Source organism: Eptesicus fuscus, chromosome 2 (genome assembly GCF_027574615.1).
Source record: "Eptesicus fuscus isolate TK198812 chromosome 2, DD_ASM_mEF_20220401, whole genome shotgun sequence".
NCBI lineage: Eukaryota > Metazoa > Chordata > Mammalia > Chiroptera > Vespertilionidae > Eptesicus > Eptesicus fuscus.
Window position 1 is genome coordinate 94,681,400 of NC_072474.1, and position 20,804 is coordinate 94,702,203.

Here is a 20,804-nt window from a genome sequence, read left to right on the forward strand (position 1 = left end):
TATTTCACTTAGCATAATACCCTCTAGGTCCACCCATGTTGTCACAAATGGCTAGATTTCATCTTTTATGGCCGAGTAATAGTCCATTGTATATATGTACCACATCTTTATCCATTCCTCTATTAGCAATAATTGTTAACACATAATAGCACTTTTGTGTCTATTATCCAATTTAGCTCTCACAACCACCTTGGACAATGAAGATTATTATTATCACACTGGAATAAGGACTATTATGAAATACTATCATTATCAGCTCCAATTTAAAGAAAAATGAGAAGAAAACTGCTGCACAGAGAACTGAAGTCACTTGCTCAAGGTCATACTAGTAGCAAGTGGTTTTGAACCCAGGTCCTTCGGCAGAGTTTGTACTTGGGCTTAACTACTTTGCTAGATCGATTAATTGCCTCTTCTTGGATATTATATATATGTAGTCTTACAACTCTGAGAAGCATGTTTTATCACCCCCATGTTACCTAAGGGTCCCCTGGCTAGTAAATGGTGAAGGCAGGATTTGAATCCAGGCCTATCTTATGCCCAAATTTCTATTCTTTGAGATAGAAGAATATCTCTAGAAGGGAATAACTCTAAAATTCCTCTTTCTAGTGGATTAGCTGGGTTGTTTTTCTACCCAAATCTTTCTTGGCCTCAGTAATCCAAATCTAATGTCAAAGTTATACTCTTAAACAATTAATAGCAATAAGTAATATTTGAGTATTACTACATATCGGGCACTGTTCTAGGAACTTCACATAGGTGAATTAAGTGTGACGATGAACCCATAATGCTTACCTGTTTTGGCAGTGTAGGATCACTGATCATAAATGATGTATTGTTAGATATGTATATTCTTTCTTTAAGAGAAAAAAAGCTGCTACTTGTCACAAGGAAACAGGCACACTCCAGCCTAAATGCCTCTCGGCTGGCGCTGAGCATGCTCCCTGCGTTCCGCACAGCTTCACGGAGGCCTAGGTGCCGAGATTGCTTCGCGTGGCCCAAATATGACTCATCTTTTGCTGAACATCTGAAACCTTAAAAGGGACACACTGCCCTTAAATATGAGAATCCATCCAATGGAAATCTCGGCTTGAAAATGTCAGAATCTTGAAAATGGAAACCTTCCTGTCTTTTGTGAAGAATCTGGTTTAAAAATATTTTTTGTCAGTGTATGGGGTTGGGAAGGAAGAACCGAAGATAAAAGTCAGCAAAGGCCATTGTAAGGTACCCCTTTGCCATCACCAACACTGCTCAGTGGACTCTCGGTCATTTTTAATGAACAGATTCTGCTTCTCCAGCTTTTAATGATCAAGAAAAGAGAAGGCCTGAGAAACATATCACACTCTGGAACGGACGCAGCCATTAAACTTGAGAAGGTAAGGAAAAGGGCAAAGCAAATTATGCCAAGGCACCCACACACAAGCAGACAGAAGCCCCCAAATGGGCTGATAACACATGTTAGGTCTGAGGAATCTGAAGAGTGGAAACTAGGGACCTTCAGAGAAATGCTATGAAGGGAGTAAAATATGTTTGAGGGAGTTGTCATTTTGTGACATACAATTAAAACATATTCAAAAACAAAATCCTCTCAAGCATGCAGCCCTACTCCAGGAGCCATAATGACTGGAGATGTAGGTGTGAATGGGAAATAGGGAAGCTCCATGCTGCTTAGTACAGCACTCCTGGCTGATTCCCAGGGGTACATCCAAGAAGATCCGGGCATGAAAGGAACTGACTACCCACACCTGGCTCCCCATGGGGGTACATCTGATTGCCACTGCAGTCCTTCTGGTAAAGGCTGTGTGTGTGTGTGTGTGTGTGTGTGTGTGTGTGTGTGTTTTTTTAAATATATATCTTTTTATTGATTTCAGAGATGAAGGGAGAGAGAGAGAGAGGAGAGAGAGAGAAACATCAATGATGATGAGAGAATCATTGATCGGCTGCCTCTTGCACACCCTCCAGTGGGGATCAAGCCCGCAACCCAGGCATGTACCCTGACCAGAATCGAACCATGACCTCCCGGTTCATTAGTCAAAGCTCAACCACTGAGCTACGCTGGCCGGGCAAAGGCTGTTTTCTAGGGAACTAGGAGACAGAGATTGTCAGTAGCTGGGTAACAAGGGAGAAGGGGCAAACTCTGTTTCTTCAGAGTTGCCCTTCTTTCTCATACCCCCTGGTACTATGACAAACAACGTCATGATGGGATAAGAGGGCAGCACTCACATGATGGCACCCAACCAGAAACGTTACCATAGTGAAAGGGGAAATCCCCAGAGTGCTCTGTGGGAAAGATAATGGTAGGCTATGTCACAGTCCTGTTTGCAAAACTTTACTTTTTAAATTAATAATTTATAAAATCAATGAATTTTCCTCCTATTTTACTGGTTTGCCAACAGCTAGACAAATCCACATAAAGGCATTTATTTTCATTATCACCTGATTGGCTGGGTGTTGTCCGGTGCACGGAAGAGTTGCCAGCTCAATTCCCAGTCAGGGAACATGCCGGGATTGTGGACTCAATCCCCAGTAAGGGGCATGCAGGAGGCAGCCAATTGATACTTCACTCTCACATTGGATGCTTCTCTCTCTCTCCCTCCCCCACTAAAAAAAAATATAATATATATATATATATCAATTAAAAAAACTTTAAAAAAAAAAAAGAAAATGTCCCCTCAACATTTCATCCTTTAACTCACAGCTATGCTCACTATCCAGTAGCTCGTTTTGTCAGTGGTTACTGGTAGATAAATCTGGCAAGAAAGCACTTCTGAGAGTCTTATTTCCCTAGAACTTGATTAGAAAAAGTAGATTTGAGACTGTGACAGCATTCCATTCCCAACAGATGCAAAACACCTGTTTACAATAGTTGTCAACCCTTTTCTGTTGACAAACTTTTTCATACAATGTCCTTATTCCTGGATGTCTTCAAGGTTCCCAGGGAGGAACCTCCCAACAAGAGAAGCCAGCTCAACTCCAGGACTCACCTGCCCCAGGGCTCCCTAACCCAAGGGAGAGACAGAACAGGAATTGTTCAGAAACATCAGGAGTCCGCAAGGTGGATTCCCAGCCTTCTGAGACAGCGCCCATTCATTCTCCCACCCAACCCCTCCCACACGGAGCAGGCTCTCAACACACAACAAAACCCGCAGGCGGCCATTCTCCAACACTATCCCATCCCATCTGGAATCTGGGGAAGAGAATGAATTTCTGCTTTCCTAAAAAGGGCTTTTTATCAGGGCCGCTGCAGCTCAGCTTAAGTACAGAGCAAAAAGTTTAGAAGTTTGGACTTGTAGAGATAGCTGAGTTTCTTGGGTGTGACCCGTATAAACCAGGTCATATTCAAATGCTCTTTCTGATTATATTAATCAATTAAGTGATCCAAAAGGAGGCATGAGATCTACATGAAGGGAATACCTGTCCATTAATGTGGGGCACTGTAAAAACTGTTTAGTGGAAGGAACAGTTAATCGCTTTCATTTTTTTTTTTTTTCCTTTCTAAGCGACTTGCAGAGAATAAGCTATATCAATAAACTTACAACGGGGAAAGCCGCCTCTAGGTGGATTCCAAAGAAAACGACTCCTCTTTCTTTAAAGTAAAAACAACAACGTGTCTCTCCAAGTTTGAGGGGGGGGGGGGGGGGTCCCATCATCACAGACCAATCAGGAAACTGCTAGAAACAATTAAGCAGGGTTTCGAAATGACGGGCACAGGATGTGCCCATAGAAAGAAATGTTGAGCGCACTGGTGCCGCTGCCAAAGTTACTACAGCGAAATACCCTGAACTTTTCAAGGGTGGCATGGGATTACGCTAACCGTCCATCCCCCAATCTGGTCGCCTTACAAACACGTTAGCCAGAAATATTTGGCGGGAGGGGAAGGAGGGAGATGCGAGGACCTCAGCGCAGGGGTGGGGAGGAAGACGGAGGGGGGGGCTCTCCGAGCTCCTAGGTCCTTAAGAACTAGAAGGTTTCGCTTTGGTCCAAGGAGGGGGCAAGGAGGGGGCAGTGAACTTCCTCCCCCGAGAGCCCCCGGGTTTCCTGGACCTCAGCAACGCCCCTGGGCTGCCCGAATCCGGCTCCTCCGCGGGCCCGGGAGCTCGGGGGCTGGGGGTGGGGTGCGGCCGGGATGCCCCGGGAGGAACCAGCCGCGTGGCTCGGACGCGGCCGGAGAAGGCGCCTACCTGCGCGGCGGCGCGCTCAGGGCGCGGGGCCGGACCGGGGCGCTCAGGTGCTGGGGGGCAGCTTGGGGACGGCCTGGGCGGGCGGGGCGTCCATCGTTCCCCCTGGCAGCGTGCTTCCAGCCGCTAGGGCTGGGAGGGGGCCTTCGGCTCGGCTCCCGCCTCTTCACCGGGCTGGGGATCCAGCGGGTCCGGCGTCCGCGGCGGCGGCAGCAACAGGCACGGCGGCGGCGGCGGCGGAGGCTGAGCTGGAGGAGGAGGAGGAGGAGGAGGAGGTGTCTGCGCGCGGCTCGCGTTTCCTCCTCCCCGGCTGGGCGAGCGCGGGGGAGGCGAGGGGAGGGCAGGAGCGGGGATCTCCCGACTCGGTCCCCGGGGACCTGAGAGGGGGACGCGGTGCCCCCCTCCACGCTGCGCCGTGTGACCGCCGGAGCGGCACGGCCGGGACAGGCGAGCCCCACGCGGACGACAGCTGCTGCAGTGCGGGTCCGCCGCGGCCTCCCGCCCCTCCCCGCCTCCGGTCTTCCGGGCGGTGCATCCTCGGCCGCCCGGGGGCTCCAGCCCTGGCCCGGGGGAGGGTGTCGGGGCGCCGTCCCAGCGCAGGGTCCTGGCCTGCGGTTCGCCTGGAGCCCCGGGACGCGGAGCCCGCGCGTGATCGAGGCCCTCGTGGCGGGCTGTGCGGCCGCACACGCTGTCCTCAGCAGCCTATTTATAGCAGGTGGCCGGCCCGCGGGGCTCTCAGCAGGTGGCACTGCCCGCCCGCGCTGCAGGCCCTGCGGGAGCCTGGCCTCGTCTGCACTCGCGCCTTCTCCCTCCGAAACGGACCAGGAGCAAACTGCACAGAACAGGGGAAGGCAGCCGGCCCCCTGGCTCTCCCATCGCCTCTTCCAGCCCTAGGGTTGGAGGATGGCAGGGAGTGGGGTGAGGCCAAGACATCCTAGGGGGCCCTGGCAGGCACGGCAGGAACATCAGGGGCTTGGCGAAGGGGCTACGGCTGAAGGGCTCTCCCCTAGGGAACACCAGTGAGGCCTTTTCCCAACAACTGCGGGGTGGTGCAGGGGCTGGATTGGGCTCTCTGTCTCTCTCTCTCTCTCTCTCTCTCTCTCTTTCTCTCTCATCACACACACACACACACACACACACACACACACACACACACACAGAGGCAGCGTGCCTACCCGTGGATCCGGTTTGGGGAAGTTCCCAGGGCCTTGTAAGGAGACCCTGGACACCTGTAAGAGGGCTAAGAAAGCGCGCTCCTAGGAGGAAGGCAATTGCACTTTCAGGAGAAGGATGTGGGATTTGAAGAAAGTAGAGTGCAGAGCACAGCTCTGGAGGTGAGAGAAGGGGGTGAGAAGAGGGAGGTAAAGGTGAGGGGACCGGGCAGCGGCGGAGAATCCCAGGGGGCAGGCATCATCTTGTTTGGTGTAGCTGGAGGCCCACTCTAGGGCAGTGCCAGAGAGCTTGGACTTGAACCCAAATCCCAGCTCCACCACGGGCGTGGCCTAGGCAAGCTGCCGGGCCGCCATTCTCTTACCTGTACACCCTCTATAGGACGGACCATCGCGAGGATAGAATGGGAAAGTGAATGTAAAGTGGGCCTCACCCTATGGCGGCAGCGATGGTCACCCTGGCAAAGGAGGCACGTAGGGGTTCAAGGTGCCCCCTCCTCCCCCTGCCTCCTGTAGAGTATGTTCCCAGAAGCTGAGCCAGACTCCTGGAGCCGTTGGGATTAGGATTCCCTGATCCCACTCCTCTGTGGATGCTCACACCCAGGAAGGTATGTTTAAATGGCGCACAGAAGTTTCATCACGGCTTGTTTTAAAACTCTAGTAGTAGCCAGGCTGGTGTTGCTCAGCAGTTGAGCATCGACCCAGGAACCAAGCGGTCACCGTTTCCACTCCTGGTCAGGGCGCTTGCCCGGGTTGCAGGCTCTGTCACCATTAGGGGGCATGCAGGAGGCAGCGGGTTGATGATGTTCCTCTCCCATCCATGTTTCTATCTCTCTATCCCTCTCCTTTCATCGCTCTCAAAATCAATAAAAACATTTTTTAGAAGTCAGATGTTTTTTAAAAAATAAAATAAAAACTCCAGTAGTAGTGGTAGCTGTTATTCATGAAGGCTCATCTATTTGGGACATTGGGGTAGGTACTTTACATTTATTGTCTCTAAGCCTCACAAAAACTCTGCAGAGCAGCAGTGAATTAAGTCCACTTGACTAGAGAGGAAACTAAGAGGTTAATGCCTCCTGGAGGCCACGAGCTGGTAGGTGCTGGGACCCCCAAAGGCCAGAGCTCCTTCTAACACACTTTCTCCCTGGCCACTGTGTAGCCCTCTTGTAGCCCTTAGCTCATTCTTTGTTACTAAGCACAATTATTTGTGTACTTGGCCTCAAATCTTTCCTAAAAAGAGGTGAGGAATATACACAGACATGAACATTTTAATGATTGGAACGTTCATTGGGTTATGGAAATTGTTCTTCGTTAGGTTACAAGACGAGGTAAACCAGTTAAGCCATATCGTCACTAGGGTCACATCATAATTAGTTCACATCTTTGTCTCCAAGGCAGCCGTACAGTTCCCATCCCCTCCCTGCAGCAGCCTGCTGAGCACTCTTACCTCCTCCGGTGCTAGGATGTCAAGACAGGTGCACTGTCACCCATGTCATGGACACCCCTAAACCGCCTTGCGTACATAACCCGGCAGATGATGCTTGAAACTGTTATCTAACAACCCTGCCCGCTAGCCCTGCCTCTGGGAGGGGAGGGGTCAGGCCAAGGCTGGGCTCTGCTAACAGAACATTTTGACTAGAACCACCTACCATTCTGCCACTCCATTCCTTTTCCTCTTCCTCACTTACTCTAACCTCACTCCCACGCCACCCTCGTCCCCAGTTCCAGAGGACAGGAAAGCTTGGGTACAGGCAGGCAGCCGGATGGGGGCCTAATCAGGTCACAACAGAAGGAAGTGGGAGGGGTGGGGGGCAGAGGCAGACCTAGGCAGTGGAGGGGGAAGACATTCCTGCCCCGCACTCCACCACTGAAAACGAGCGAGTTGCAGCTGGGTGGTTTAGAGTAGGAAGTAGTCCCATCAGCCTCATGTGCACTCACTTCTAGCAGCTCCGGAAGAAAGGGTAAAGGGGACTTTGGGGCAGATGGCAGGGTGAAGGGTGTCGAACCGGGAGGGGACATCGTGGTGTCCCAGTGCAGAGTGGAAAGGAAGAGCTAACCACCCAGCTCTCACCTGCAGGCGCCTTTGCGGCAGGAAGGAAGTAGCTCCTTCCCCTTGTCCTGCAGGTGGGTGACTCCCCGCAGAGCTGGTACACGGTACACGGCCACGCCAGAGGCTGGGGCGACACCGAGCTCGCTGGAGGCCCACGAAGGTGTTCTGTTGGTAGTTCTTTAAGTCTCCCATAACGAAGGTGAGTAGGGAATGGGGCCAAACTCTACTGTGACCTGGCTTCAGGCCCCTAGTTCTAATGACTGGTGTGACCCAGGAGCACCCGGGGCATCCAGCTGACACCAGTTCCTAACCCCTTGGCTCAGGGAGGGGAGCCCCAGGTAGGGAATGCTACCATTTCCTTGTGTGGACAACCTCTGCACCTCCTGCTCCTCCTGAACCCTGCCGTGGATCATTCTTCTGGGGCTTCCCCTATAGATTCTTTCCCAGTTTAGTCACTGCAGCAGAATGAACTGTTCATTGCCAAAGGCCAGGATCATGAACATCAACTAGAAGACGGCTGCAGAGCTCTGGGAAACTGATCCATGGTGTCATTCAATCAAGTGAGAAGCCCCGAGGCTGAAAGAAAGCAGAGGCCACTTGACTTTTTAAACATTAAAAGAAGTATTGGTGCATCTAGAATGAAAAGTTTCTGGCTAATGTGAAAAAAGAGACCTTTAATAAAATTATTCATTACTAATGGCCCGGTGCACGAAATTCGCATGGGGGCGGTGGGGTGAGGGTGGGGGCTGTCCCTCAGCCCAGCCTGCACCCTCTCCAATCTGGGACCCCTCGGGGGATGTCTGATTGCCAGGGATGGGGCCTAAACCAGCAGTCTGACATCCCTCTCGTAATCCAGGACCACTGGTTCCTAATTGCTCACCTGCCTGCTGGCCTGATCTCCCCCAACTCCTCCCCTGCTGGCCTGATCACCCCCAACTGCCCCCACCCCCGCTGGTCCACTTGCCCCTAACCGCCTCTGCCTCGACCCTGCCACCATGGCTTTGTCCAGAAGGACGTCTGGAAGGTCTCCCGGAAGGTCTCCCAGTCTAATTAGCATATTACCCTTTAATTAGTATAGATTATTAGGTCTATTGGTTAGTAAATGTTTATCATAGTTAGAAATCCAAGCTTTATTGCTATGATACGTTTTCACCTAACTTCCAAATGTACATAATAAGGTAAGAGTTCTTGACTAGTGAGCCTACTTCCAAAATCGGCATAAACAGAGCTTTACTGGCTAGAACCCGAGGGTACTCCGTGGGTGTGCTTGCTCCCAGGACTTGGCAGTGACTTTCTGGAACCTGGACGATGATGGTGATACCTGGGATGCCAGGAGAAGGTTTCACAGGCAAGCTCAACCTCCGTGGGAAAGAGTGGGAGGTTGGGAAGCAGCACCTGCCTCAGGCATGGGGGGAGGTAGTATTGTAGCACCAATGCTGGGTGATTTGCCAATCATACCAACCCAAGGCATAACTGTTAGCATCTAAACAGCCCACGTGTCTTAATGAGCTATAAGAAATATTCTTCACAACAAGTAAATGGATTGAAGTCAAGATCAGAGTCCAGCCTGGCCAGCATGGCTCAGTGGTTAGCTTTCTACCTATGGACTAGGTCACAGTGATGGCGAACCTATGACACGCGTGTCAGCACTGACACGCGTAGCCATTTCTGATGACACGCGGCCGCATGCCGAGGATGAAACATTTGCTGCTCCTGAGGATGAAACATTTGCAACTAGAGTCTTAGAGTTAGTTTTTTCCTCAAAGTGACACACTACCCGAGTTATGCTCAGTTTTTTTTGGCGAAGTTTGACACACCCAGCTCAAAAGGTTGCCCATCACTGGAGGAGGTCACAGTTCAATCCCCAGTCAGGGCACATGCCGGGTTTCAGGCTCAAACCTCAGTAGGGGGTGTGCAGGAGGCAGCCCATAGATGATTCTCTCTCATCATTGATGTTCCTCTCTTTCTCCCTTCCTCTCTGAAATAAATATAAATATTTCTTTCAAGAAGAAAAGATCAGAGAGTCCATTACATTGACTTGCCTGTGATGCTGGGGCCCTGAAATTGCTTTTTGAAAGGCATAAGGATGAGAAAATGCCATGGAGGAATAAAAAGTAAAAGGCGCAGATAACCAACGGGGTTTTGGGATGTCGGCAGTTTCAATCAACAGAACTTTTACTGCTTGAGAGAACTCGTGCTTCCAGCGATGAGACCACATAAACCCATGTCGTGTGAGAACAAGTGGACTGCATCCTCGAGCCCAGCGTGAGCTTCTGTGAAGCGTCTAATCTCCTTTTATGGACAAAGCAGATAAAACTCGGCGCTGGTTCCACTTCCCTTTTCAGTTCCCTCTCCTGCTCGTTAAATCATTGCTCCACACAAGCAACTGTCCTATGCGGCTCTCGGATAATGTGCGGCCGCCCCCTGGGCTCCCCTTCCCGTCTGAGCTGGTTTTGTGGGTTTGGGCATCAACAGCAAAGCCTAGCACTCCACCCCGTGTTACATCTGAAGCTGTCTAGGGTCTGTGAGAATTTCTTCCTGATTGTCAGAGTTACGGATCCCAGGGATCTTTCCCCAGACTGCTAAGATGACCACGTATCCAACATGGCAAGATCCCCCACTTCGTTTTATCCCCAATGCCGTTGCGGCGTTGCTGGTACGTGATGTGTAAACTCTCCTAGAAAATGCAGTAGCTGCCTAACTGGTCTCCCTGCTTTTACCCCACAACCCTCCAGACTATATTGAACCCAACAGCCAAGTGAACTTGTTAAAATACGGCTGGGATAAGCCACTAATCAACTTAGAGCCCTCCCCTGGCTCCTGGTTTCCCAGATTAAAAGTCAAAGTCCTTATAATGGTTTATAGCGCCCTGCAGGATCTCCCCTTCGCCACCCCCACACCACTACCTCTGTCCTGCATGCTGCTGCCTTGGGGCTCTCGCTGCTCAAACCACACTGGCCTTGCTGTTCCTCAAATCTGCTGGGCACACCCTGCCCAGGACCATCACATTCCCCATTCCCTCTGCCAGGCATGCTCTTCCCTCACACAGCCACAATGCCCCCTACTTCACTTCCTTCAGGTCTTTGTTTAAATATCACCTTCCCTCTGAGGCCTCTGGTCAAGCTTTTGAAAAGGGAAAACAGTGTTACACACACACACACACACACACACACACACACACACACACACACACCACACACACCACACACACACACACTCACACACACTACACACACACACACACACACACATTCTTATCCCTTTTTCCTGATTTATTTCTCTGTAGCATTTATTGCCCTCTAATATATTATATTAGTTCCTTGTGTATTATTTGTCATCTGTTTCTCTCCCCTCCTCCATGAGGAAAGATAATTATCTTCTGTTTTGTTCATTGCTGTATCTCATGCATAGAATAGAGCCTAGCACAGTGGTCGGCAAACTCATTAGTCAACTGAGCCAAATATCAACAGTACAACGATTGAAATTTCTTTTGAGAGCCACATTTTTTAAACTTAAACTTCTTCGAACGCCACTTCTTCAAAATAGACTCGCCCAGGCCGTGGTATTTTGTGGAAGAGCCACACTCAAGGGGCCAAAGAGCCGCATGTGGCTCGCAAGCCGCGGTTTGCCGACCACTGGCCTAGCATACAGTGGTCATTCAATATATATGGAATGAATGAATGAAAATAACTTGCAGCATGACATTTGTGAGTTCATGCAATGTCTATACGGTACCTCCCTTAGATTAAAAGCTTTCTAGGTTTCCCTCTATTTACCCCTTGTTACCTCATCGGGTTTCTCAACTGTCCTAAGAAATATGTCAGTCCTTCCCACAGATGAGCTGGGTGTTCAAGTATGTGACTCCTTGTTTAACCATCAACACAGGATCTGATTTCCAGATAAACCATAAAAGGATTGTCAACTCGTGGAACACTCCATGTTTGTCAAAAGCTTGGTTGAGGAAAATATCATTTTGGAAAACTGCCTACAAGATGCACAGTCCGATTGGCCCTCTAGACTCTGGATCCCCTAAAATCAGGGCTTGTATCACATCAGCCCCAGCGAAGAGCCATTTGCCTGGACTGGATCCAGAAAAACTTATTTTATCGAGTTGCACTCTGACATCCCATTTGCCCTTATGGGGAGAATACATTTTATTAAAACGCCCTGTTCAGTCTGGGGTATTGTTTAACACCTTACATGACGTCCTTTTAAGGAGAGCCAGGAAAAAGTTCTCTCGGGGCTCTTCCAGGAATAACTTTTCTTTCCGGGAGGAACTGATTGTATCTCCAGCCCCGCACTGATTAATGGGCTCCAGGGTCAGAGTTGGGATCCATTGCCTGGCAAGTATCGAGGTCATTTTATCACTGATTCACAAATGCCCTTCCTAAGCCACTGCTGCTTATGCCGGTTCTCATCCATCCAAGACGAAATATGAGTAATAACATGTCATTTCTTAAAACTAAACCGACTGCCCTGTATTCTGAGATAATGTTTTTCCACTTTGTAGGTGTTATCAAAAGAAAGTTGTGGTGTTTTGTTTTTAATAAAATGATGGTGAAGGTTAATAGTAGGATCCTTTGTTGGCATGTTTTATTTTGGTATTTTAATGTCTTTACCGGGCAAAAGAACATGCTAGAATGCTTCTGTCAGTTCCCAGTGTTTGGGAACATTTTACTGATTCAGAAAATCCAAAGTCTAGGAAGCACTGTCTTGTTTTGTTTTCACGTATAGCTTATATTCAATATTATTTTATATTTGTGGTAGTCTAACAGCACAGTGTTAGACTACCATATACTTCACAAAGTGATTCCCCACCCCACACCCCACCCGGATATTTCAAGTACCCATCTGGCACCATACCATAATAGTTATTACAATATTATTGACTAATTCCCCATGCTGTACTTTACATCCTTGGGACTATTTTATAACTACCAATTTGTACTTCTTAATCCCTTCACCTTTTTCACACAGCCCTCCAAGCCTTCTCCTCTCTGGCAGCCATCAGTCTGTTCTCTGTATCAATGAGTCTGTTTCTGTTGTTTTTGTTCATTTATTTTGGTCTTTCGATTCCAATATAAGTAACATCATATGGTATTTGTCTTTCTCTGAATGACTTGGTTCACTTAGTATAAAACCCTTTAGGTCCATCCATGCTGTCACAAATGGCAAGATTTCATTCTTTCTAAATATATTTTTTATTCACTTTGTACAGAGAGGAATTGAGAGGGATAGAGAGTTAGAAACATCGATGAGATAGAAACATCAATCAGCTGCCTCCTTCACACCTCCCACTGGGGATGTGCCCGCAACCAAGGTACGTGCCCTTGACCGGAATCGAACCTGGGACCTTTCAGTCTGCAGGCCAACGCTCTATCCACTGAGCCAAACCGGTTTTGGCAAGATTTCATTCTTTTTTATGGCTGAGTAATATCCCATTGCGTACCACAACTTTTAGGAAGCACTGGTTATTACTTTACTCCTCGCTTTATTCAATCTGACATCTCTGCCTTTAGTCCTATTTTCTGATTCACTTATTTTTTTAAAGTTTTTGTTGCTTCCTATGCATTTAAGCATACAAACATTATTTAAGCACCATTTCTGATGTGACTGAATAAATGAATGTACAAACAAGCTTATGCAAGGCAACTTGGTTGGTGTGGCCTCCAGCCACAGTGCACGAAATGTTCTTACTCACCACCTTGAACACTATCTGCAAGTGCATCGTGCTTTAAGATTGACATGTCTCATCTTGCTTCGTCCTCTTGGTAGCCCTCAGAAGTGTTATTTCCCCCTTCCCCTTATTATATACATGGAGCATTTGAGGCTTAGAGAATTTGATTTTTCCTAAGGCAGAAGGGGACAAACTGGAATTTCAGCCTAGATGCTGCTTCCAAGCCTGACTCTTTTCCTCTGGACCACATTACTGCCTTTTAAAACTACTGATTTTGAGGGTGATACTGTACATGTATTTACTGTTGTTTTTTTAAGAAGACATAGGGAGTTGGTTTATTTCCTTGGCTTTTGGGACAAAGTTCCTGGTGGCAAGGCGTTCTGCGGGAGCGCTGAGCTTTGGCTGGAACTTTCTGACCCTTTAGCTTGGAGAAGCATCCTCTGAACTGAATCAAGGTTGCATCAATCAGCACATAGTGAAAAAATGTGTTCTAGGCTGGTCTCCTTTTGGACACTTTTTCTATTGTGTAATAACTCATATTGTGCAACAGCACTGTAGTGGGAGCTTGCCTCATTACTTAGTAATTTCCTTTAACAGTAAAGCTGAGCTGGAGACATTCGCCCCTCTTCTCATTGTCCTGCTGCTAAATATAAAATGTAAGATGAAGTTCTCCTATTATTCAAGGGAAAGGAATGTGAGTCCTTGAGTGAAACTTAGGAAAAAAACTTAAGGGGGAAGTAATATTTACTAAGGTTCCCAAGCTGGCAGGCATGTACAACGAAGGGCTTAGTACAGTCTTTCAACCAATTGAGACTTGTTGATTCTTCCTATGGACTTGAACTAGACACTGAAGTGATCAAAGATATAGGAGACATTGTCCCAGTCCTCAGGACCCTTATGCTCTTCTAATGCAGGGTCAACAAACTTTTAATAAAGGCCCATTGAGTAAATAGTGTAGCCTTTGCTGACCATTCAGTGTCCGTCAAACTTTCAATTCTATCTTGTAGTACAAAGTAGCCATAAATATGTAGACAAATAAGGATGGCTGTGTTCTAGTGAATGTGGACACTGAAATTTGAGTTTCATAAATTTATTCATAGCATGAAATATTGTTATTTTTTTCAATCATCCTATATAATAAAATCCTAATATGCTAAGTGTCTGACCATTTGACCATTCGACCAGTCGCTATGACACACACTGATCACCAGGGGGCAGACGCTCCAACCAGTAGGTTAGCTTGCTGCTGGGGTCTGGCCGATTGGACTAGGCAAGATGGGCCAACACACCCTGGAGCCCTCCCGCAGTCCCTCTCCAGCCCTGATCATGCACCAGTGGGGTCCCGCGGCCTGGCCTGAGCCCTCTCACAATCCGGGACCCCTTGGGGGATGTCAGAGAGCTGGTTTCGGCCCGATCCCCGCAGGCCAGGCCGAGGGACCCCACTGGTGCATAAATCTTGCACCAGGCCTCTAGTCTAAAAATATAAAAACTACTACATCAAATTAAAAAGCTTCAAATGAAAGGCAACCTATGCAATAGGAGAAAACATTCACACACAATATATCTGATAAGGGGTTAATATGTGCTTTGTTATTAACACACTAAATAACAAGGTAGGTCTAATAACTACCATGATTTTAAGTAGTGATGAGTATATATGATATACTACAATATTTACAGATGTAATTACAGGTCTGGGTTTGCTTCAGAGATGTCCTATAAACAAGAGCGTGAGGAGTATTTAGATGTAGTGAGATTGGGCATGAATTTCCTATAGCTGGTGGTGGGTACTTGGAGGTCCATTATATTATTCTTTGTATACCTTTGAAGTTCTCCATACGTTTAAAAAGAAAAAGACAGGTGGATGTCAAACATTAAAATCACCAAAGGTTCTGGCCTGGTGTTTTGAGGTGGAGGTGTAGAGTAGATTGGAGGGAGGGCAGCTGGGAGGTGAATGGGGAAAACTATTTGGGGCTGGCCGCACTGAACGCAATTTGAGGCCCTCTGAATAGGAAAGGGCAAGTAGGCAGGTGGCAATACAGGTAGGAACCTGGGAGAGAAGTCTGCAGTCTTGCAGTCCTGCACTTAGGACAATCGCAGTCATGAGCAGAGAGGAGCTTTCAGAGGGCAGAGAATCAATGACTACACCTCAGGGAATGAACTGATTCAGAAAGAAAACAATAAACAACGGGAAGCCTGCTGAACCAGCAAAGGAGATAATTAGCCCATGCCTCCATCTGAAGTTTACTTTTGTTTTGTTTAAGGACGGGAACATTTATCAGATATGGAGCTACTTTGCACTCTAGCCACCTGGAGATTTTCTTAGTTTTTTTCCCAGTTAAGGTGAACTGGTTCAGAACAATGGATTTTATGGACACAAGCAGGCTCCTCATCTCTGTAAACTGCAGCCCCACCGTCTCTTGGGAAGTTTCACAATGCTAATTTGAAATGCTCTCAAAAGCTCTTTAGACCTGGAGCTGGCTCTTTGGTCCACGTGTTGGACTCCATTCTGCACCAGGTTTGAGCCAAACACCAAAGTGGTTTTCACTGGTCCCAAGTGGGAGGTGGCCGACAGCTGTCTCACATTTTATTTTCAAGGATCGAGACAAGGGAGCCAGGTCAAAAGCAACCATGTCCCAACACTGCTCTCCATCCTAGTGACCATGCGTTCATGACTGAGGATGTCACCTCTCTTCACTTCATCTGAGTCACTGCACTTTGCTTACGAGGTGAAGTCTGCAGAAGAAGGGGTTGTGGACAAAAGGGGCCACATGCTGACCTGACAAGCTCAGGGGAGGCCTGCATGGTGGTCTTGCAAACTCAGAGACCTAAAGTAACCACAAAGGATGGTCTGAAATTAAACTTGAACTCAACGCAGTTATGGTGGGCAGTTACATCCTAGGCCAGTATCTTCACTGACAAGGTCCACCATTACCTTAACTGAGCCGATCGGTCTTTTTGCATCTATGATAGCATACCCTTGAAATGTCTGGGTAACTTGTAACTTCCCTTTTTCTGGAGCCCCTGGGGCACAACCAAATGTGGTGGGCGCCAGGACAGATACCACAAATTCCTTCATTATCATGTTAATTGTTCCTGCACCCACCTAAGTATGTGTCCATCATTTTAGTCTTTATCCAATCCCAGGGGTTCCCCTCCCCCTTCCCTGCTTTGCTTTATCCCACCTCCTTAATCTATCACCAGTGAATTTCATGTAACCCACCTATGTCCCTCCTTTGATTGCAATGTATAAATACAAATGTAACCTGCCATTCTCTGGAGCATTATCTCAATTCGTTGAGGTTCTGCTTCCCGGCATATGTCTACAGTTTGGCTCAAATAAAATCACAAAAATTCTTTACCTAGAACACCAAAGTGGTTTTCACTGGTCCCAAGTGGGAGGTGGCCGACAGCTGTCTCACATTTTATTTTCAAGGATCGAGACAAGGGAGCCAGGTCAAAAGCAACCATGTCCCAGGTTTCAATGTGTGTGTGTGTGGGTTTTTGTTTTTTTTTTTGTGTGTGTGTGTGTGTGTTTACGTTAACAGGGTTATTTTAAACTTTGACTCTCATCAGCATAGGACTGTAATATCTTCTTTTCAATGGTTGACTTATTCTACACAGATAGGCTTGTAGCAAGTGTGGGAGAGAAAGAAACTTTCCTCTATCCTTCAACATTCTTTCAGCTGGTCTAATAATTAAATCTACGTGAGACAGATTAACAAGAGAAAATAATAAAATTTAATTTCTTAGGTACAGGTGGGAACCCCACATACTAGTACATGACGGAGTCAGAGACACTGCATACAAGAGAGAGGTTCAGAGACAGGGAAAATGAGGTACACGTGACATTCTGAGCTAAGGTTGAGGTATAGCACTGGGGCTTCAGAGGGTCATTGCAGGACAATAAGAGCAGATGTTCAGTAATTAGTAGTTAGTCCTGCCATATGGATAGGTCCAAAAAGGTCATCTCTGGTGATCTCTAATCATGGGCAAGGCCCCCAACTCATATTCTTCTAGGTCAGTGATAGGCAACCTTTTGAGCTTGGTGTGTCAAACTGCGCCAAAAAACTGAGCATAACTCGGGTAGTGTGTCACTTTGAGGAAAAAACATTATTTCGCAAATGTTTCATCCTCAGGAGCAGCAAATGTTTCATCCTCGGCATGTGGCTGCCTCAGCGGCCACGTGTCATCAGAAATGGCTACGCGTGTCAGTGGTGACACGCGTGTCATAGGTTCGCCATCACTGTTCTAGGTAGTGAAGGGGTAAAGGGGACAGAAGTTTCCTGTGAGCTTGGAGGGTCTTGCCTATTCAACTCAAAATCATTCACATACCAAAGTGGCACATTTGGGGGAAGCTTCTTCTGACCCCCTACACAAGAATGGAACAAAGGGCCCAGCCAATGTGGCTCAGTGGTTGTGTCACCCTATGAACCAGGAGGTTGCAGTTTGAGTCCCGGTCAGGGACTTCTAATTTTCTGAAATCAATTTTATATATATATATATGAGGACTGGTGCATGAAATTCCTGCACTGGGGGTGGGGGTTTTATCCCTCAGCCCGACCTGCACCCTCTCGCAGTTTGGGAGCCCTCGGGGATGTCCAACTGCCGGCTTAGCATTGCTGCGGAAGTGGGAGAGGATCCCGCCACCACCGCTGCGCTCGCCAGCTGTGAGCCCAGCATCTGGTTGAGCTGCACTCCCCCTGTGGGAGTCCATTGACCACCAGGGGGCAGCTCCTGCATTGAGCGTCTGCCCCCTGGTGGTCAGTGTGCATCATAGCGAGCAGTCATTCCACCATCGGGCCGAAACTGGCTCTCCGACCTCCCTCAAGGGGTCCTGGATTGCAAGAGGGCACAAGCCAGGCCGAGGGACCCCACCGGTGCACAATCAGGGCTGGGGAGGGACACGGGAGGTTGGCCAGCTGTGGAGGGGTCGCGGGAGGGCTCCAGGGCATGTCCAGTCCGTCTTGCTTAGTCCCAATCGGCAGACCCTAGCAGCAAGCTAATCTACCGGTTGGAGCGTCTGCCCCTTGGTGGTCAATGCACATCATAGTGACTGGTCAACCAGTCGACTGTCCGCCCCCTGGTGGTCAGTGCATATCATAGCGAGCAGGTGAGCAGCCTTAGCATATCATTAGAATATTACGCTTTGATTGGTTGAGCACCTGACTGGATGACCAGACACTTAGCATATTAGGCTTTTATTATATAGGACTAGTAGCCCTGCGCATGAATCCGTGTGCCAGTAGCTCACCAGTAGCTCGCTGCCACCCTCCAGTAGCTCTCCGTCTGCTGCCCCACCCTCCTGTAGCTCCCCCCGCCCCCTCCCTCATAGCTTGCTGCCCTGCCCACTCCTGTAGCTCTCTGCCGCCCACTTATAGCTCGCTGCCCCACCCTCCTGCTGATCCGTGATCTGGTCGTTACTCGGTCAGTTGTTACGCTTCACAGCGTAATGACCATTTGCATATTACATCTTTATTATATAGGAGGATGAAAGGAACAAAGGGATGATGCAGGGAAATGACATGCAAATAGCCTCCCAGAGTCAAATTGTTTTAACCAAAAAGGTTAGGAATTTGAACTCGATGCCTAGAAAAAAAGGCTCAGGGAGCTTCACAAAACTGCTGGCCCACAGTTGGAATACACATCTTCAGTGCAGCACACTCTGTTGCAATGATCTGTGCACAGGTGTACTTCCCTTGCTAGACTGAGTTTGACATCAGGCTGCACTTTTATTACGGGTATCCAGGAAAGTGCCTAGCTCACAGCAATGTTCAAACATGATTCAATCAGTGAACATATGAACGAACACACAAATAGCTCCAAGGACTTGGTCTTCTAGGATGCAGAAATTATGAGTTAGATGCCCTTTTTTTTCAAAACCCACTCAAAGGAGGACATATGCATTTGGTGTTTGTTTGTTTTGTTTTGTTTTAATATATTTTTATTGATTTTTTAGAGAGAGGAAGGGAGAGATAGAGAGCCAGAAACATCGGATCAGCCGCCTCCTGCACACCTCCCACTGGGGATGTGCCCGCAACCAAGGTACATGCCCTTGACCGGAATTGAACCTGGGACCCCTCAGTCCACAGGCCGACGCTCCATCCACTGAGCCAAACCGGTCAGGGCAGGACATATGCATTTGATTCGTCACATAAAACACTTATTTTTAAAACCACATGAGTTACCAATATCATGAAATAACAATACTTTCTCATAACAGCATTATGTTTGAGGTAAATCACTGAGATAAATGAGAGGCACTTCCAGTGTTTCTTAAAGAAATGAGGAACAGCTGTTATTTCATAAACCACACAGAAAAACACAACAACAGACAGCTGGCCTGCATTTCCTCCTCCAAGTCAGTCTCTCGGACTTCACTTGGGATTTGTTCTTTCTAGGCACCAAGAGGAAAGGGGTTGCCAGCTCCACACTCAAATTGGCAGGTCTGCCCCAAGGAGGGTTAGCCATTAGAATGCACCAGGGGCTGCCAGGACAGCACTCGGCCCTGATCACTGCCTGACTCCTCTGCAAAACACATTCCCAGGCATCTGCAGGTCACGGGGTCTGCTCTGCTTGTCCCCACTCACAGCACCCACCCCCTTCAGGCTGCAAGGCAGGGCAGGATATGAGCACGAGGCTGCTCTTCGGTAGAAAGTGTCCCCATCTCAGAGGGCTAGTGAAGCTTCGGTCGAAGAGAATTGCCAGTGATTTATTGTTGCTGATAGTGCCCTCATTGGATTTCCACATAATTCAAAGACCTGCAGCATGAAATGACCTCAGAGAACATTTAGTAAAATCTCTACATTTTAAAAATGACAGAATTATCACCCAAAGTGCACAGTTTACATTAGGGTTCACTCTTGGTGTGCATTCCATGGGTTTGGACAAAGGTGTAAGGACATGCATGCACTATTATACTATCATACAGAGAATTTTGCTTTACTGCCCAAAAAATCCTCTCTGCTCTGCTTATTCATTCCTCTCTCCCTGCTAATCCCTGGCAACCAATGAGCTTTTCATGATCTCTGCAGCTTAGGTGACGATGTGTCAAGGTAGGTAGTTCATCAATAGTAATGGATGCACCGCTCTGGTGGGGGATGCTGGTAATAGAGGAGGGGCAGGAGTTATATGGGATATCTCTGTACCTTCCTCTCAATTTTGCTGTGAACCTAGAACTGCCCTAAAAAAAAAAGTTTCAACATATAACAACATTGGAGATGCAGATGGAGAAGTCCAAGGTCACAGAGCCGATTCACAGCGCACCAAGATGAGAACCCAGCCTCATGCTGCAAGCTTTATGCACCACGAATTATTCTCCCCTGCACCCCATAACAAAAAGTCAAGAAATGCTCAGTGAGCACCCACGGCGTGCTATTTCTTGGAAATACAGGTGAGAAATAATAGAGTTGGGGGAATCTGCTCTAGGTTCAACTGATCGCCTGCTCATGTGAGTGGCAGAGAAGTGGGGGTATGTGCTGAGGTTTACAGGTGGGTTCTGCTTTCCCACCACCATTCCCCCAAAATGCACACACATCCCAGCACCTCTACTTTCGATAATGCTGTGCTCTGTGCCTAGGTCCTAGGACTTTCTACTCCACCTTCAGCTGTTGCTCACCCTCCCAAGGTGAAGCAGTTCATTCATCTCTCTTCTGTGAGGCCATCTGTACAGAATGACTCTCCCCCACACACTTCTGACCTCTGCGTGCTTTGTAAATAATTCTACTACAGAA

At 48.0% G+C, this 20,804-nt stretch overlaps 1 protein-coding gene across 1 annotated transcript in view; it reads right to left on the reverse strand.

The window, feature by feature from the left end:
• Window positions 1-4,392, reverse strand: part of TBC1D1 (TBC1 domain family member 1) — a 220,581-nt gene extending 216,189 nt beyond the window's left edge. Inside the window, exon 1 of the mRNA XM_008140210.3 lies at window positions 4,179-4,392. The gene's annotated coding sequence lies outside the window, so the exon portion shown is untranslated. The remainder of the gene's footprint in view (window positions 1-4,178) is intronic.
• Window positions 4,393-20,804: the final 16,412 nt, after the last annotated feature.